The sequence below is a fragment of the Macaca mulatta genome, chromosome 9 (assembly GCF_049350105.2).
Source record: "Macaca mulatta isolate MMU2019108-1 chromosome 9, T2T-MMU8v2.0, whole genome shotgun sequence".
Lineage (NCBI taxonomy): Eukaryota > Metazoa > Chordata > Mammalia > Primates > Cercopithecidae > Macaca > Macaca mulatta.
The window spans coordinates 69,731,984-69,750,728 of NC_133414.1; the positions used below are offsets into that span (position 1 = coordinate 69,731,984).

Consider the following 18,745-nt stretch of genomic DNA (forward strand, 5'->3'; position numbering starts at 1 on the left):
CTCCATCTGGTACCGGGCTATCAAAGGTTGTAGTTCTTTAAATGACTACATATTTTCATTAATTATTAATAATGATGTTATGGCAATAATTCTATTGCTCACACTCTGAAGATGATGTATCAACCCAAGTAAGAAAACTTCTTTCCCCAGCTTCATTAAGGTATAATTGACAAATAAAAATTGTATGTATTCAAGGTATACAATGTGATTTGCTATATGTATATACTGTGTAATAATTTCCACAATCAAAATTATAAACACATCCATCATCACACACAGTTACCCTGAAAGGTTGAAATTCTTTATCGATGTCGGTGCTTGTTTTTTTATATCTCTTGCCCCCATAGGACTTGGGGCTTCCAAGGTCATCTGGCCTTGTCTGCTGTCTCATACCTGCCTTCAATGCAGGGCTTGGCACAGAGTAGGTGCTTGGTGTAGCATGGGTCATATCAGAGAATGAACTTAAGGTATGTCCATCTGTTCTACCTCCTGAGCTCCTCTTAGCAAAGATAATTCTGCAAGATACAAGGATCCTGCTTGCGCTTTGGTAGGTCTTGCCAGGCTCAGCTGCTCAGAGATGTAAATGTCAATCATTCCACAGAGCTGTTTTTTTTTTTTTAAAGCACCTGTTAAGAGCATAGCACTGTGACTATAAGGATTTATACTGTTGCAGGTCACAGAGGACTAGAGAGACCAGTATGGGTGAATACAGGAGGGTATTTATTTTAAGGTGTACACCAGCTCAGTGGATTCACATCCAAAAAGCTGAGCCTTGAACAAAGACTGAGCAGGGTTTTTATAAGCAAACTTACAGAAGCAAAACAAAGGCAGTTAATCATATACTGACAGGTCATGTAATCTATAGCATAACTGATGACTTGGCATAACTTGTGGCCTTGCATAGCTGGTGGCCTTCTAGCTGCATTGAAAGAAAAAACAAGAACTGGCTAAATATTTGTCCTTTTTTTTTTTTCCTGTTCCTTCATCTTTGCTCCTGAGGTGGGGTGTCTGGAGCCTATTCCATTGGTTTCAACTTCTCGAACAGCATTATCTTATAACTGTCCTTGAAGTGAGCTTGCTAGGCAGAGGAAAACTTGTTTGTCTTTTCTTTTTAACCCTTGCCTTGCCACACTCTGGGCCTTGGCTTTTACTTTTCTTGGAGTGAATGAATGCAGTACTTATTATTATTTTTAAATGTCTGCCTCCGTACAATTGATCACTCTCCATTTTAGTTGCTTCAGCCCTAGAAGTAACCATGGCATGCCAATGAGGGAGACACCTCGTGTCAGAGGTCCCAGAGAAAGGCAACATCCAATGAGGGGCAGACACACAGGAGGGATGAAGGGGCTCAGGAGGTGGGAACTTGGTCTGAAAAGTATAGGAGGTGCTTTGGAGTTGGAAGTGGATGGAGGAATGGGGGATGAGAGGAGAGTCAGGGAAAAGAATTAGCTGAGCAGGGGTTTGGTTGGGATGAAAGGCATGGGGTGGGAACTTTAGAATAACTTCATGCCTGTGGCAAATTCCCTAGAGTAAGTATGACTCAGGCACAGCGTAAGAGGCAATGTGACAGACACCTGGTCCCTGGCCTGTGAGGTCTTCCTCCTTCCTACCATAATGCCTCCATGAGGAACATTTGGAGAAAGAAGGAACAAGGACTGTGTTCTGAGTTTGGTTCATTTCGGCTCAGATGCGGAACAGTGTGGGTAAATTAATAATTCAATGGGAAGAAGAAATCAACCCCAGGGAACAGGAGAGTTTACAACCTCAACAGCGGAGTCCCTATGATATGGGAGGTTTGTCAGACCCTTATCATGTGACTCTCATGGGACGGGATGAAAAGCAGAAGCCAAATAATTTGCTGTCTTAGTCTTTTCAGGCTGCTATAACAAAATAACATAAACGGGGTGGCCTACAAATTAGAGAAATTTGTTTCTCACAGTTCTGTAACTGGAAGTTTGAGAGCTGGGTGCCAGCGTGGTTGGTTCTGGAGAGGTCCCACTTCTGGGTACAAATGGCCAACTTCTCACTGCATCCTCACACCGCAGAAAGAGGGTGAGAGAGTTGGGGTGCATGTGATAAGGGCACCAATCCCATTTATGAGGGCCCTGCCTCTGAAAGGCCCCACCTCCTAATATCACATTGGAGGTTAGGATTTCAACATCTGAATTTGGGGGGGACACAAACACTGACTCCATAACACTTGCCGAATCTGATTTCTTAAAAATGAAATTCTTGTGCATTAGGAAAAAGCCACAAGTAAGGGTAAAAGATAAGTGACAGAGTAGAAAATATTTGCAATCTGAATGGAATGAACCGCAGCTCAATAAGAAAGCAATACGAGCCCCAGTAGGAAATGGAAAAAACTAGATGGATAGGAATAAGTAAATATAATCAAAGAAATGGAGAAAGTCAGGAGAAAGGTTGCTCAATTGTACATGTTTCAAAAAATAAACACTTTAAAAAATGCAACATTGTATTTTGGCAAACAGATGGCAAGAGAGAAAGGAAAGAAAAGAAATAAAGAAAAAGGTTTTTTAAATCCAGGACTGGCAAAGATATAAGGAAATAGACATCCCCAAACGCAGTTGACGGGTATAACTTGGTACAAACTTTCTGGGTGAAAATGTGGTTCTTCTTGAAGTGTAAATGTCATGTTTGCCTAGTTTGACCTTGGGGTCAGAGGTGGCATCAAGACAGAGACAAACACTTTGCTCCCAGGCCTAGGGGATAGGACCCCAGGAGGGCAAGGTCAGTGTGTGCTGAATGGACTGGGGGATGGGGTGGGTGGATCTTAGGAAAGCATCCATTCTGGGCCACCAAAGCAGGGCTTCTCTCCTGCCCCAGGGTTGAGGTGGCTGCCTCTAGGGTGTTTTCAGGAGTGCCCACAGAAAGGCCCTGGGACACAGGGTCTGGCTGGGAGGAGCCCCCTCCTTCACAGGCCAAGGCTGCAACTGCGGAGCCAATCACAGCAGCCTGAGAGGACAGGAATTCCCTTCCTCGGAGTCTGTCAGAATCCCAAGTGACCAGGAGGAAACTGAGGCTCTGGCAGGGGAAAACACTTCGGAGGACCACCCACTCAGAGAGCAGATTGTGTCTGTGGGCAGGATGGGAGCTAAGAGTGGGAGCCAGCTGGATCTCCCTCCACTTCCTCGAGATCTGCCCAGGACACTGCCTGGTTCCCACTGCTCTGGAGGGACTGTTCCTGAGCTGTGAAGTCCTGGGATCCTGGGCTGTGAAGTCCTGGGATCCTGGGCTGTGAAGTTCTGCGATGCGATTCCTTTAGTTCTGAACTGCATGTATTCTCCAGCAGGAGGGGCAGCCCTGGACTCCCGGGCTCTGCCCAGGCTTCCCAGAAGCCTCTCTGGGAAGAGTGGGGGCCACTGCCTTTCCACTTCCCATGGCAGTCCCTGGCTCTGGCCTCCTCCAGGGCTCTGCAACCCTCTCCAGGCCCCCTGGCATGGTACCCATGCCCTCCTAGGGAGAGTAGGTGGGGTGGGGTGGGGTGGAGGGATCGACCTGTATAGATGACCCAGGGCTGTTCCATCTTCACCCTTGGGCTAAAAGTAACCCAGCAGCAGCTTCAGGGACCCACCTCCCAACCCCCACCAGGCCAACCCCACTCCCACTTCCTGGGCTTGCCCGGCCCCTCCCAGCAGGCACCTCCAGCTCTCTCCACCTCCAGCACTGAGCTCTACAAAGCAGCTCTGAACTTAGTTCTCTTCTATGTCTTTGGTTTTCTGTTTGTTTTCATCTTTAATTGTATATTTCTGCTCCTCTTTTAAAAGAAAGGAAAGAAGCCATTTTTTAAATTGTGTTTGGATTTTTGCATCAAAGCCTTCGCAGTTTGAGATATTTTAATTCGTTTTGATCTCATTTCTATTTCTCTGCTTTCCTTGTGTTTCTTTTCCATTTTTAACTTTCTGAGCTGCATGTTGGTTTTGGTGGCTTTTGGATCCAAAATGGCTTATGGGGGAGTCATAAAATGCCTATGTGGTTGCTTTTCCTCAATTTTTCACTCATTTCTAGTTTCATTGACAGCTTATTAATAGAAAATAATCTCTATTATTTGTACTTTTCAAAAACATTTTTGAGATTTTCATTGTAGTCCAAAATGGTGAATTTTAGTGTTATATGATCACCTGATGTTATCAGATTTGCATTTATTTCAATTTGTTAAATATTTAAAATTATATAATATATACATGTATATTTTAAATTATATATTTCAGGTATTTTGTGAACAGGGATTTTTAACTTTCCTTAGGGAAGCAACTGACAATAGAGAACAAGAAGTGTGAATTCTGAGGAAGGACAAGGGATGGTTTTGGGCCTCATCACTCACTCACTCACTCAGCAATTCCTTCCTTCCGCGGCCTTCCTTCCTTCCTTCCACCGAGCGCCAAGTCCCACCCCGGGCCCCTGGGGCCTGGTAAGGAGCGCAGTTATTTTGTGTGGATATAAATGTGCTCCACGCCAGCAGCCAGAGGAAACCTTCCGGGCAGAGAGACCAGGGTGCTGTCAGGATGGGGAGGGTGCTCTGGGCCCACAGGAGTGGGTTCAGCAGAGGGCAGGGTGGAGGGTGTGACTCTATTGTCGCTGTGCCCCCACGCCTCTCCAGTGATAGTCTGCCCTGTTGCCAGGCACAGATGTGGTTCTGGGCGCACCCTGGTCAGTGGTCTCAGTGTTTTGGCCCAGCTGGCCATGGTGGCTGCAAGAGGCTCTGCAGCAGCCTGGGAAACGGGGGAGGAGCTTCAGCCTCGCATGAGTTGCTTTATTGGTGAACCGGGCGGACTCCATGGAGCTTGTGGCAGAAGCAGGTGAGCACAAGTTTCACTCAGCCTGGATCACCCTTGGAGGTGGTGAGGGTGTCATGGTAATTGTGTGGTGAAAGTTCTCTTGTTTTTGACAGACTTGTTTAACCAGGAGATGAAAGACATTCTGTGCAGAGATCAGGGACGTGTCACTGCAGTCCAGCACTGGTTCAGTGGAATGTAAAACCCTCACCCAGCTTCACCTTGGGACAGAGGAGGTCAAAGCCCAGGAGTGCCTGCTGCCCTGGACGGGTCCAGCTTGTGATCTGGAGCTACAGAAGGTGACTTGAGGCTCTTGAAGAAAAGCTGGAGGGAACTGCTGCTTCTTCTCAAAGCCACATTCTGTGCCTTGAATGGAAACTCATGATCATTGGTGGAGAGCATGGGAGGCTGAAAGAAACCTCATCATCTCCAGACAAGAGGCACAGTCCTCAGGCAAGGAAAACGGACACAGTGATTCCCCGAGTTTCTGGACGTGGATCCTCAAGCAGCTGATAACCCAGATGGAGCGTGATTGGGGGCATTTGCCCTCTGACCTCCAGGCATGGACACAGCCTCCTCTGTCACTCCCCTCCCTTCATACCTCACCTCAGCTACCAGCCTTTCCCCTGCCCTCTTCTCCTCTATTCCCAGAGCCTGTGTTTCCAGTGAACTCAAATGTGGAGTTTGTGGGAAGGAGACGTCCTCTTCTGTCCCCTTCTCCAGGAATCCTGGGTGAACTCCTGAGCCAGCTTCCATGAGGGGCTGCTGTCCTCCTTATCCCTACTCAGGGGCTGGAGCCCCCACCCAGAAAGTGGAAAGGAGTTGCTTTCTGGCTTCTCATTGAGCCACCATATGACCCTGCTAGTCCAAATGCCCCATTACCACCAGGCCTTACATGATTTCTCATGTTTTCCCAAATGTGTGTTTGAATTATTTATGAGGGGGCTTCAAAATTCATGGAAAATGTATATTATGAAAAAACTGTGCATGGACTTCACATTTTTTTGTACCAAAATAAACTCACACCAACTTGTTATAATATTTCTGAATAGGGTCTAATTTGAGGCACTGAGAAGGATCAGACATTGGCTTGACAAGAGCGCCTATCAGAGCAACATGAATTCTGTGAAAATTGAAGTAAAAACAAACATTAAATTCATGGTGAAGCTTGGGTGGAAGAATGGTGAAGTCATGGATGCTTTACCAAAAGTTTATGGGGACAACATCCCCCCCCCCGCAAAAAAAATCAGCAGTTCATAAATGGATAACACATTTTAAGAAAGGAAGAGATTCAAGACCAGCCTGGCCAACATAGTGAAACCCCATCTCTTTTAAAAATACAAAAATTAGCTGGGTGTGGTGGCATGCACCTGTAATCCCAGCTACTTGGGAGGCTGAGGTAGGAGAATCACTTGAACCCAGGAGGCAGAGGTTGCAGTGAGCTGAGATCATGCCAGTGTACTCCAGTCTGGGAGACAGAATGAGACTCCATCTTAAAAAAACAAAAAAAAAACAAAAAAAACCAAGATGATGTGGAAGATGAAGCCCACAGCGGCAGAATATCTGTATCAATTTGTGAGGGAAAATATTCATCTTGTTCATGCCCTAATTGAAGATGACCAATGATGAGCAGCAGAAAAAGACCCAACACCATGGACAGATCAGCTGCAGACAGGAGGGGAGATTTAGATGAAAATTTTAAACAAGTGGGATTAAGATCCTGAAGCATTTCTTCAAAGAATTGTAACAGGAGATGGAACTTGGCTTTCCCAGTACAATGCTGAAGACAAAGCACAATCAGAGCAATGGCTACCAAGAAGCAGAGGTGGCCTAGTCACAGCAAAAGCAGACAGGTGAAGAGCAAAGGTCAGGGCAACAGTTTTCAGTGATGCTCAAGGCATTTTGCTTGTTGACTTTCTGGAAGGCCAAAGAACAGTGACATATGCTTATTATGAGTGTTTCAAGAGAGCCACAGCTTTAGGAGAAAAATGCCCAAGAAAGCTTCACCAGAGAGTTCTCTATCATGACAATGTTCCTGCTCATTCCTCTCATCAAACAAGGTCAATTTTGCGAGTTTCAATGGGAAATCACTAGGTATCTACCTTACAGTCCTGATTTGGCTCCTTATGACTTCTTTTTGTTTTCTAATCTTAAGAAATTATTTAAAGGGGACCAGTGTTTCTCCATTTAATAATGTAAGAAAGACTGCCTTGACATCAATTCCCAGGATCCTCATTTCTTTGGAGATGGACAAAATGGATGATATCATCACTTAAACAAAAGTGTCTTGACCTTGATAGAACTTGAGAGAAATAAAGTTTATATTTTTTATTCTTGTCTTTTAATTCATTTTCCCACAAACTTTTAAAAGTCCCCTTATATTTGTTTTTAATTTAAAAACCTCTTGTATGTGTTTTACTTTTCCTCAAATGATAGATCAATAGTATTATGCATAGATGAATAAAATTTGGTAAATAATGGTTATTTAAATTATTCTCATTAAAAGTTCTAGAAAACAGAAGAAGTTAATTTTAATTTTATGATGTAGTCCATTATTTCCAAAACTATGCTATTATCTGGGAGTATTTCAACCACCAGAAACATTTGAAATATGAGAACACTTCCTCTCTGCCAATGCTCCTGTGTTGCTCAGTGATAAGAGAACAGTGGAGGCTAGTTGTCAGTCTCCATAAATGTAAAAGAATGGCTTGGCTGTGCTGACATTCTGAAGGGTAGGTGGCTCCTGGTCTGGGCCCAGCAGGGCTGCTGCCCCCTGGCTGTCGAGGTCCTGGTCAGAGCTGGACTGAGCTTAACTGTTCAAGGCGGTGAGAGATTGGTACAGGCTGGGAGTCCTCCTCACCAGGGCATCTGGCTTGCTGGGCCCTCAGACTCTTCATCTGGGGTAAAAAGCCTGCCCCAGTGTCATCACCATCTGTACAATGCATGTGCTAAAGGCCTCAGGGCAGCCTGGGTGAAGCGCTGCGGTGTCTGCAACTTGAGGACTAGGGGTTGGGATGCCGTGCTGAGCCAGGATCAAGCATGCCCAGGGATAGATATACACACCTTATAGGTAAAGAACAAGGCTGGAGCCTCAGGTGATACAGTGAGCAATCCTAGGACCTCAGGTTCAGACCAGGTCCACCTTGCAGTGTGAAAGGCCAAGTGAACCTCACCAGGCAGGGCCTGATGCATAGCTATGGTCACTGTGGACAGAGCATGCTCTGGCATCTTCAGGGAAACCTGAACGGAGGCTCTGGGGTCAGGGGAACAAGGTTTGAAGCAGGCTCTAGAATCTTCAGGCCATGCAACCTCTGAAAATCTGTGGAACCTCACTGAGCCCCAGTTTCCCTAGCTGTTACAAGGGAATGAAGATGGGCCCTGCCTTGCAGTGAGCTTGGGAGGGATATGGTAGACAGAAAGGGTCTAGCTAGTGCCTAGGACCTAGCAAATGCTCAGCAATGGATAGTGCTTCACATCATCCTTCTCCAGGGACACAGAACTGAGCTGGCCTCTGTGGACAAATAAGGATGAGACAGCCAGAAAAGCCATGAAAAAAGATGAAGACTCTGTTCCTATCAGACTAGGCCATTGGGAAGCAGGGGAAGTACGGGAGAATTCATGCAGATGCAGCCTTGGAGACACCGAGAATTAAAATTATGCCTCCCGTCCTATCTTGGCACCTGATACAAAGCAGCTCTCCGTGGATGAGGAATGAATGAACAGGGAGAGTGATGTGTGACATTTATTTGCACATCCTTCAATTGGCTGCAGTTTTAAATTCAGCCAGTAGAGGGCAGAAGTGGCTCACGCATTCTCTGTGGACTGATTGGGGGTTTCCAGGGAGTTCTGTGTGTTCCCATGGGAGGATAATAAGCCTCAGGGTTCAGGGAACCCCATCCCCCACCATCCCTCACCAGGAGGCCTTTCAGAACCCCTGAGAGATCAAGACTCTCCCCAGCTTTCCATCTCTCTGAACAGGGCAGGCCAGTTGAGACAGACACTCCTCTATCAGTCTGACCAGGTTTCCGAGGGCCTTGCTGTGCCTGCGCCCCATTTTGTCCCAGGGACTGTTCTGCCTTTCTCCTTTGTTCAGGGCGGGGTAACCTTTTTTTTTTTTTTTTTTTTTTTTTTTTTGAAACGGAGTCTTGCTCTGTCGCTAAGGCTGGAGTTGAGTGACACAATCTCGGTTCACTGCAACCTCTGCCTCCCGGGTTCAAGCAAGTCTCCTGTCTCAGTAGCTGGGATTACAGGCATGCCCTGCCACCTCACCTGGCTAATTTTTGTATTGTTAGTAGAGATTGAGTTTCGCCATATTGTCCAGGCTGATTTCGAACTCCTGACCTCGGGTGATCCGCCCACCTCGGCCTCCCAAAGTGCTGGGATTACAGGCATGAGCCACTGCGCCCGGCCGTTTGGGGAGTAGTTTTCTTAGGAGGAAAGGATAATGCACATGAGTGCTTATCCCATGCCTTTCCTGCAACCGGTGTCTGTCAGCTGGCAACTAGCTGTTTATGCCTGTTTTACAGATGTAAGAACTGAGGCCCATTGCAGGGTCACCGTTATCAATAAGGAGCAGAGCCTCATTAAGCATGGAGTGAAATTTGATGTGAATATACATTCTTTGTATTTCCCCTGCCCTTTGGCTTGGATGCTAATGGCTGGTTACCTTGATGAAGGAAGAAAAAGGGTGGCTGGCTCCTCCTCCTGTGGTAGAGAAAGGGATGGCTGGCATCAGGCTCCATTGACCCAGAAACAATTTTTGAGGGGGGCCAAAATGCTCCTCTTTTTGGGAGAGGGTTGTGGGATTGGATGCCAACCTTTGCATGGGACCTTGAAGAGCCTTTCTGCTTGAGGACACTAGCCCACGTCCCCCCCTGTGGCAGAGACTCCCACCTCCCAGGGTGCTATAATGCTCTGTTTAGGACTGACCTGTCTACCTTGACTACAGTGGATCTGTAGGTGGGTGCAGGCCTCATGACAGGTGCAGCAATGCCACATCAAAGTGTAGATCGGCTCTCTGCTGGCCTCTTGCTTCCCTCCAGCTGGTTTCTGGGTTAGTGCACTGATCCCTTCTCTGGTTCTTTTTTTTTTTTTTTTTTGAGATGGGGTCTTTCTCTGTCACCCAGGCTGGAATGCAGTGACGCAATCTTGGCTCACTGCAACCTCCGCCTCCTGGATTCAAGCGATTCTCCTGCCTCAGCCTCCTGAGTAGCTGAGATTACAGGCACACGCTGCCATGCCCGGCTAATTTTTGTATTTTTTGTAGAGACAGGATTTTGCCATGTTGGCCAGGCTGGTCTCGAATCCCGACCTCAGGTGATCTGCCTGCCTCAGTCTCCTAGAATGCTAGGATTATAGGTGTGAGCCACCGTGCCTGGCCCCCAGGTTCATATTTATCCCTAACATGTGTTGTTGAGTAGCTGTGTGCTACCGGGCCCTATAGGGAAGGACCAACTGGCCCTGTCCTATCTTCCACAGGTCATATAAGCTGGAGTCCTTAGTCCTTCTCCTTCTGTGCTCCTGCTGTTCCTAGGACCAAGATGGATGCCAATATGGAATTCATACAGATTCCTTGTTTGTCCTGTGGATGTCTGCAGGGCCATGAGCAGACAGAGCCAGGGCAGTGGGCACAGCCCCAGGAAGAGTGATGCTGGGTTATCTGGATGAGGCTTTGTGGTGGGAGCAGAGATGGCTAGTGGCCAGTGTCTCTGCCATGGTCACTTGCCATAGTTGCACTCCAGCAGGCCCAAAGGTCCTTTGTGAAGGTCCCTCAGGCGTGGCTCCTATCTCATGGCCTGGAGTAGTCACAGCCCAGTCCATGACCCTTGGGAATATCCATCCTAAGGGTATATGTATAACACAAAAGATGGCAGTAATAAGCCCAAATATTTCTGTTATCCTTATCAATGTGAACTGGTTAAACTCACAAATTAGAAGCAGAAACGGGGTTTCACCATGTTGGCCAGGCTGGTCTCAAACTCCTGACGTCAGGTGATCCACCTGTCTCGGCTTCTCAAAGTTCTGGGATTACAGGCGTGAGTCACCATGCCCGGCAAATTTTATTCTTTCAGTTTTCAGATGATTGGCCAGGTGTCTGAACATCCTGCATTGAGATGCTTCCTTTGTCCCATTCTCTGTTTCTGTATGGATTTCTGTCTATATCTGGACTTGCTCTTCTATTACATTTATCTGTCTGTCCATACATACATATTTACTACACTGTTTTAATAAATGAAGCTTCATAACTGAATTGCCTTTAATAAATGGTACCAGCTCCAATACCAATTGCAGCAGAAGACATGTCCCCTGTATTAGTTATTTGAGAACAAGATGGATGTTCTGGGTGCTCGAGCTGAGTTTGTTTCCCTGTGCCAGGCCTCCTCTTTACTCTTAGAGAAAGGTACCCCATTTTATAGATATAGAAAGTGAGGTGGGGTCAAGGAAGGTCAGCCCCAACTGTGCCAGTTCTGAATTTTGCAGGGTTTAGGAGCACCCAGCCTCATGTGCCCATTTGTGAATGAGAAAACTTGTTCCAGGTGGAGATAGAGACATGTGGAGAAGACAGATCTGATGATGCATTATCACTCAACCACTCATTCACCACTTCACCCCAGCATGGACCGACCATGTGCTCAGGCCAAGCCCTGCATTGGGGCAGAGAAGGGGCTGCTCCGTCCCCTGGGATCTCACGGTGGGCTTCAGGGAAAGGCGAGGAAGCACCGAGGGACAGGAGGATGTGACGGTGGTGGGAATGAATAGAGGGAGGAACGGGGCTGTAGGCAACCAACGTGGGGCCTCATGGTCTTAGCCCAGGCCACCCTTCCAATGCTGAAAGTAGGACCTGTGCCCAGGACTTTGCAGCAGGAGGATTATTTAGAAAAGTGAATCCAGGGAGCAGAGTGAGGGTCTGAGAAAGTAAAGGAGGAGACAAAAGCTAAGGGTATACTGTAGAGATGACTACATTGAAGGCAACTGAGGCTTAACCCAGTGTGATCTCTAGGATAGCATCTAGAAAGTGCATCACGGCAGGTGCGGTGGCTCACGCCTATAATTCCAGGACCTTGGGAGGCTGAGGCAGGCAGATCACCCGAGGTCAGGAGTCTGAGACCAGCCTGACCAATATGGTGAAACCCTGTCTCTACTAAAAATACAAAAATCAGCCTGGCGTGGTAGCGGGTGCCTGTAATCCCAGCTAGTCAGGAAGCTGAGGTGAGATAATTGCTTGAACCCAGGAGACAGACGTGGCACTGAGCCGAGATCGCGCCACTGCACTCCAGCCTGGGCGACAGGGTGAGACGCTGTCTTCAGAAAAAAAAAAAAGAAAGAAAGAAAAAGAAAGAAGGAAGGAAAGTGCATCAGATTGTGCATGCCTCTCTCTCAGTGAAAAAGGGGGAAGCATTTAACTCCTGTTCCTGTCTCCATTGGTTGAGGGCTGTCCTGTGGGAACAGGCAGGAATCCACCAGGGATGCATGGATCTGGTGACAGCCAGCATGCGTGGACTGTTTGCCAGACCTGTGGCTGGAATCTGGAGCCAGGTGAGAACAGATGAGGCTGGACAAGGGCTCTCGGCCTGGTTCCCAGGTATGGGACTTGACGGCCACCTAGCTGGCCAGGATGGGAAATGCAGCAGGGACCAGGGCAGCGAGGGAGGCTGCTGCGGGTTCCCCACCCCACAGAGGAGGCAAACCTGAGACAGGGCAGCCCTTTCCCCTGGAAGTCCCTGCTTCAGGGACAGACCCAGAGGCTCCACAGAGCAACCCAGCCACAAGGGAGGCCTGCGTGTCCCCATGTGATGGGCTTTCATTGCACTGGGCCCCAAGGAGGTCACGGCCTTGGAGTGCAAGAATTCCTCCCGGCTCCTGAATCCCAGGACTACCTGCCTCTTCTGTCCCCTCACCTGGGCCATCTGTCCCCCTCCACCTCCTGCAGGCTTACCCCTTTGTTCCCTGCTTTGTCTTTCTCTGCTTCTCTCTGCCTCCCTCTTTGTCCTTCCTTTCTCTTTCTGTGACCCTGTCCTCAACAACTCTTTCCCTTCCTCTATTGTGCTGTTTCTCTGTGATTCTCTCCAGCCCCCTCTCCCTGTCTCCGTCCTCTCCATCTCTCTTGCTTCCTGTCTCCATTCCTCTCTTCTCTTTTTTTCTCTGCCTTTCCCTCGGTGTGTGGATGACTGGCCAGCTCTCTGGACATCTCCCTCCCTCCAGCTCCCTTGGTTCTCACTGTGGGTCCTTCTGTCTTTGTCTCTTCCATTCCTCTTCTCCCCCTGGGCCCAAATTAACTTCTCTCCATGACTCCATCCTCCCATCTCCATCCCTCTCTCTCTCCCCTCACCCCCCACCTTCTCTCTCCCTTCTCTCTCTCTCACTGTTTCAACCCCTCTTTCTATCCTCCTTGTCTTTCTCCTTCTCTCTGCTCTTCCCCTCCCTCTCTCATCCCTTCTCTCGTCTTCTCTCTGCCTGTCCCGCCTCTGACTGACCTCACCCCTGCATTCTCTACTCCTCTCCAGTCCTGCTCAGTGAGCCTCTCACCACCAACCTCTGCCTATCACACAATTTAAAAATTACAGGAAGATGGTGGGGGGCACAGGACTTATGGAGAAATGTCTACACCCAGCTCAACTTCCCTTAGAGCCGCCTGGAGTTGGTGCCCCCGGGGGGCAGCTGGCTCAGTGGGGAATGGGCTCTGACAAACCCTGAGTCTCGGCGAGGCTCCTCAGGGGCTTCACAGCTGCCGCTGGGCCCCCGTCTATTCCCTGTCAGGAGAAGTTGGCCACCTCATGGGGATGGATTCCTGTCCATCTGCTCACAAGGCACCACGGGCAGTCACCAGGAACACAGTGACTATTTCTAGAATGAATGAGCACAACCTCCACCCATGGCTGGATACAGGATATTCCCCCATCCCAGAAGGCCCCCTCGGGCCCTTCCCAGTCAACACTAACCCAAAGGGTAACCCTGCTTCTGTGGCCAGCAAGGCAGTATCTGCCTGAGTTTGAACAGTGTATGAGGAGTCACACCTGGTATACCTTGGGGTGTGAACTGGTCCTCCAGGAAGCGGACACCCAGAAAGATAGGACTGCAAATGTTTATTAAGGGAAACACTATGGAAATGAGAGAGAGAGGAGGGAGCACGGGGCATGGGGCATCAAATATGGTGGAGACTTTTCCAAGATATCATGGCCCAGGAGACTCTTCAAATTTCAAAATTGTCCTGTAAGGTAAAAAGATTTTGGTTTATTTCCAGGTGACCTTCTTTTGCCCAATGTACATTTTGTCTTCTCTGAAATATCTGTGCCCCTGCTGAATACATCTGTGTGTGGCCGCATCTGTGTCTGTATGTCACGGAGAATAATTATCCACAGATCGCAGGTGTAAATCTCAGAGTTTAACTGTGTATGCATTTTTAGAATGTCTTCATCTCATAAGGATCTGAATTCTAATCTTGGAGACAGGGGCTTTCCCTTATCTTTTGAAAGAGAAACTGGAAATCCCAGAACCTGAGCTGTTCCACCCTAAGGTTTATTAAATGAACTACAATGAACATCTTCTGACTGGGAATATTTTCATTTAACCAGTGGGAGGGGTGAGGCTCTACCACCTACCAGCTGTTTTGCAAGATGCTTTCCTTATGAGCTTGGTCTCCCTGCCCTCACCATGACCTCACAATCACATCATTCCCAGCTCATTTCTGAGAAAGCTGGGGCTCTGAGCCCTACTGAGAGTTGGTGTCTGGGCTTAGGCAGCAAAGACACAGGGAAGGGGAAACACTTTGCAGGCCAAGGTTGGGAGATGCAAAGCTGAGAGTCATGGGTGGGAAGGAGAGGGTGCTGGAGATCAGAGGAGGCCAGAGCAGCTCAGGATTGGCCTTGAGTTTCTGGCCAGAGTCGGCCTCATTCTGAAGGCCAAGGCCGCAGCTGCACTGAACCAGACCCATTCTCATTGCTAGTCTCCTTGGGCCATAAAAACTCAGGGACACAGGTTCCCCTGACAGAACCAAGCTAAATTTTTCAGACCTCTAGGCATTCATTCACCCTGATCCAGAGCCTTCACACACCCAGGGGAAGAATCATCTTTCTGCCGATAATGGACTAAAGGCTGTAGGGCAACAAGGAAGTGCTGTGGGGCTAATTCCCTGTACACACTGTGCTATCTGAGCTCCCACAGTGGCTCTGTATGGCCCTCACGCAGCCTCCATGCTCCTGCTCACACTGCTTGCCTGGCTAGGAGCAGCCTTCCAGCTCCATCTGAGTTCAACAGACCCCCATGTGACACCTCCCTGCTTCATCTTTCTCTTCCACAGCCTCCTGTTTACTCCCAGGAGATTCTTCTCCTCCTTCTGCACCCTGCGTCCCTTCACCTGTGCTTCCACTGGGTGGTCAGAAGCTCTGTGCCCTTCAGTGTGGGTCTCTCTGCTGCAGGACACAGGATGCCCCGCCAGTCAGGGATGGGTCTCATCCCTCACAGAGCTGGCCATATGGCCCAGGTTCCATACACGCCTGTAAAACTGGTATTTCTAGCTTCTATAAACAATCTCTGGCTGGGCGCAGTGGCTCACACTTGTAACCTCGGCACTTTGGGAGGCCAAAGTGGGCAGATGGCATGGCTCCAGGAGCTTGAGACCAGCCTGAGCAACGTGGTGAAACATGGTCTCTACAAAAGGTAGAACAAAAAAACATTAGCCAAGCATGGTGTTGCACACAGGTAGTCCCAGCCACTCTGGAGGCTGAGGTGGAAGGATCACCTGAGCCCTGGAGGTGGAGGTTGCAGTGAGCCAGGAGTGCACCCCTGCACTCCAGCCTGGGTGACAGAGTGAGACTCCGTCCCCCCCAGAAATAAAAAACAAACAAACAACTCTTTCCTCATCCACAGAAGATACCTGCTGCCAAGGTCATAATGAGAAAATAATGCAACTGACTTGTAGTCTCAGAAACTTGAGCAAAGTGACCACATCCTCAGCCAGTGCTACCCTCGTATTGTAAAGCCCTGCAGTACAATCTGTGACATTTCTATTCATTCAAGAAAGGAAAGATGAATCCATTTTGCAACTCAGTTCATACTGTTCAGATAAACATACCAAGTAGTACATGTGGAGGTGGTGGTCGAGGCTACAATGGGTAGGGAAGCTGGTTGAGGTCCTGAAGGAGTCGGTTCAGATAGCAGAGGCCAGCCAAGAGGAGAAGGTGGCAGATGTACTACAGGAGACCCTGGTGGAGGAGGTGGCTGAAGTCCCAGGGCCCACGAGTGGAGATTATTGAAGCAGCTGAGGAGATTCATGTGAAGGTGGTTATTGAGGGGCCAGACGCCACCCAGAAGGGGTGGCTGAGGATCCAGAGGTTACTAAGTGGAGATGTAGTCGGAGGTCCCAGAGGCCTCACAGAACAAAAAGGTGAATGATGTCCCAGAGGAAGGCAGCTACAAAAGATGGATGAGGTCCTGGAGGGAGGACACATGCTGGACGTGGATGAGGTCTGGGAGGACCAAGAGCTGCAGGAGGTGGATGAGTTCCCGGAATACAGACACATGTAGCATGTTGATGAGGTCCCAGAAGACTTACAAGTCCAGGAGGTACATGCGGTCCTGGAGGACCAACAGCTGCAGGAGGTGGATAAGATCCCAGAAGACCTACAGCTGCAGGAGGTGGATGAGGTCCGAGATGACCACCAGCTGCAGGAGGTGGGTGAGGTCCCAGAAGACCTACAGCTGCAGGGAGTGGATGAGGTCCCAGAGGACCAACAGCTGCAGGAGGTGGATGAGGTTCCGGAGGACTGACAGCTGCAGGCGGTGGATTAAGTCCCGAAGGACAGACGCATGCCACGGGTCAATGAGGTCCCAGAGGACCAACAGGTGCAGCAGGTGATTGAGGTCCCGGAGGATTGACAGCCGCAGGTGGTGGATGAGATCCGGAAAGACAGGCAACTGCAGCAGGTGGATGAGGTCTTGGAGGACTGACAGCTGCAGGAGCTGGATGAGGGCCTTGAGAACACTCGAGTGGAGGAGGTGGTTGAGTTTTCAAGGGACTCTCTAGTGCAGGACGTGGTTGAGTTCCCAGAGGACAGTCGAGTGGAGGTGGTTGAGTTCCCAGAGGACACTCCAGTGGAGGAGTTTGTTGAGGTCCCAGAAAACCTCCAGATGGAGGGAGTGGTTGAGTTCCCAGATGACACCCAGGTGGAGGAGGCGGCTGGCAGCCCATCAGTGATCCTGAAGGGCCAGCCATGAGATCGGGCAACTAGGGCCATTCTGAGGAAGGATGAGGAGAATTGACCTGCAAGTCAGGAGGAGAAAATGTTTTGAAATATATGAATATGATGGACAAAAACACCAAAACCAACACAAGCTGCACCTTATGCCGCAGGTGATAGTAACCTTGTACCTTTCCCTCCTCCAGATTTCAAAATGGCAGCATCAATGCCCCCCCCCAAAAAAAACTCCCTTCAACTGAGTTCTGCCGATGGCAGGGGAGTGAAGAAAAGTCATGGGGACAAACTGTTATCCCCACACACCACTCTGTCTGCAAATGTAGGCAGGCTGGGGGCCTGTCCCTGGGAAGACAAAGTCATAACCCAGTAACAAAGAAGCATGTTTCTGACACAGGGGTGTCTATGTCTATCCTCATTCCTCCCTCACCACCATCACCAGAGCATGTTCCTTGCATCAGATAAACAGACAGAAAGGGAAGCATGAAAAGCCCATTGTCCACACGTGAGTCGCGGCTACTCTTAAGAGAATGGCCTCCAGGCTTTTCATGTGCTGTCTCTGATTCTCAGAAATCTGCAAGGTCAGTGTGACCACCCTGCTGCAAATCTAAGAAAACAGAGGCTCCCAGAGGAAGGAGAAATTTCACCCAGCATCACACAGCTGGCAAGAAGCAGAGTGGAAGTCCATTCCAGCTCTGCCTGCAAGACCCTCTCATCCCCCTTCTGCTTCCCTTCTTGACAAAGGGTCTTCCGCACTTTGGAGGTGCCATCCATGGGCACAAAGAGCTCTGGGGAGATGGGGATTCCTGAAGAGCTGCAGGGGAACTGGGAGAGGGTTTTCTGACAGAATAACCCTACATACAGATGCCAGTTTGGCACGGCTATCATATTTCTTTAACTTCTAGGTAATACCAAATTTTAAGTGCACTATGACATAAAGGATAATTTTGTCCATGGAAAAATGAGGTGGGAATTCTAAACAACAGAAGCAGTTTAAAAATGTGTTTGATTTCAAGCATGTAAGTCCCATGATGTGTGATCAGAGGATTCAGCAGCTGTCGGAGACACAGAAGCCACACGACAACCAGCTCGGCTGAGCATCAGTTAAGGTCTTCATTGGCAATTGTGCCTGTAGGCAATGAGTGACGTTCACTCTCCACCACCTCACAGCCGGGGCACATTTTCTATTAAAATATGGAACCTCTGACACTTAGAATATTAGATCAAGGGCAACACTGGGTGAGGGTGGGGCCGTTTTTGCTCAACACAGTTAAGAACAGACGGGACTGTGATGAACTATGGAATTGACTTTGCCAAAGAACATTCAAAATTGCACAAAGCACATATTAATGCCGGATCGATGAGTTTTCACTTCTGGGATTACGGCGGATATTCTGAAGGTTAATTACCTACCTTATTGCAGAAAAGAAAATCCCAGCAACAAAAAGAAACCCCACATATTTTGGGAAGGGGACTCCACACCATCGTGAGTAAAAGGGATCGTCAGAGTCTACTGTGCCGTAAGACCGACTGCAGTGGAGCTCAACAGCATCCTCTCGTTATTTCTGGAAACAGAACAGTGACAGCCCTGCAGCCCTCGGCCCTTAAGCCTTTATGGCTTCCTGACTCATGTGTCTCTCTGGAACTCCCTGCTTTTCCATCATTTCCCATCTTGAAGATAGAGAAAAAGAATTGACCTGAAGAATTAAAACACCATGTTTTTTACTAGACACTCAAAAGTTCATCTTAAAACAAAAACAT

The 18,745-nt window shown here is 48.6% G+C and overlaps 1 protein-coding gene and 1 pseudogene across 1 annotated transcript in view; both read right to left on the reverse strand.

The window, feature by feature from the left end:
- Positions 1-18,745, reverse strand: part of PLAC9 (placenta associated 9) — a 316,145-nt gene that overhangs the window by 185,829 nt on the left and 111,571 nt on the right. The window lies entirely within an intron of this gene.
- On the reverse strand, positions 15,851-17,745 carry LOC100423243 (uncharacterized; annotated as a pseudogene).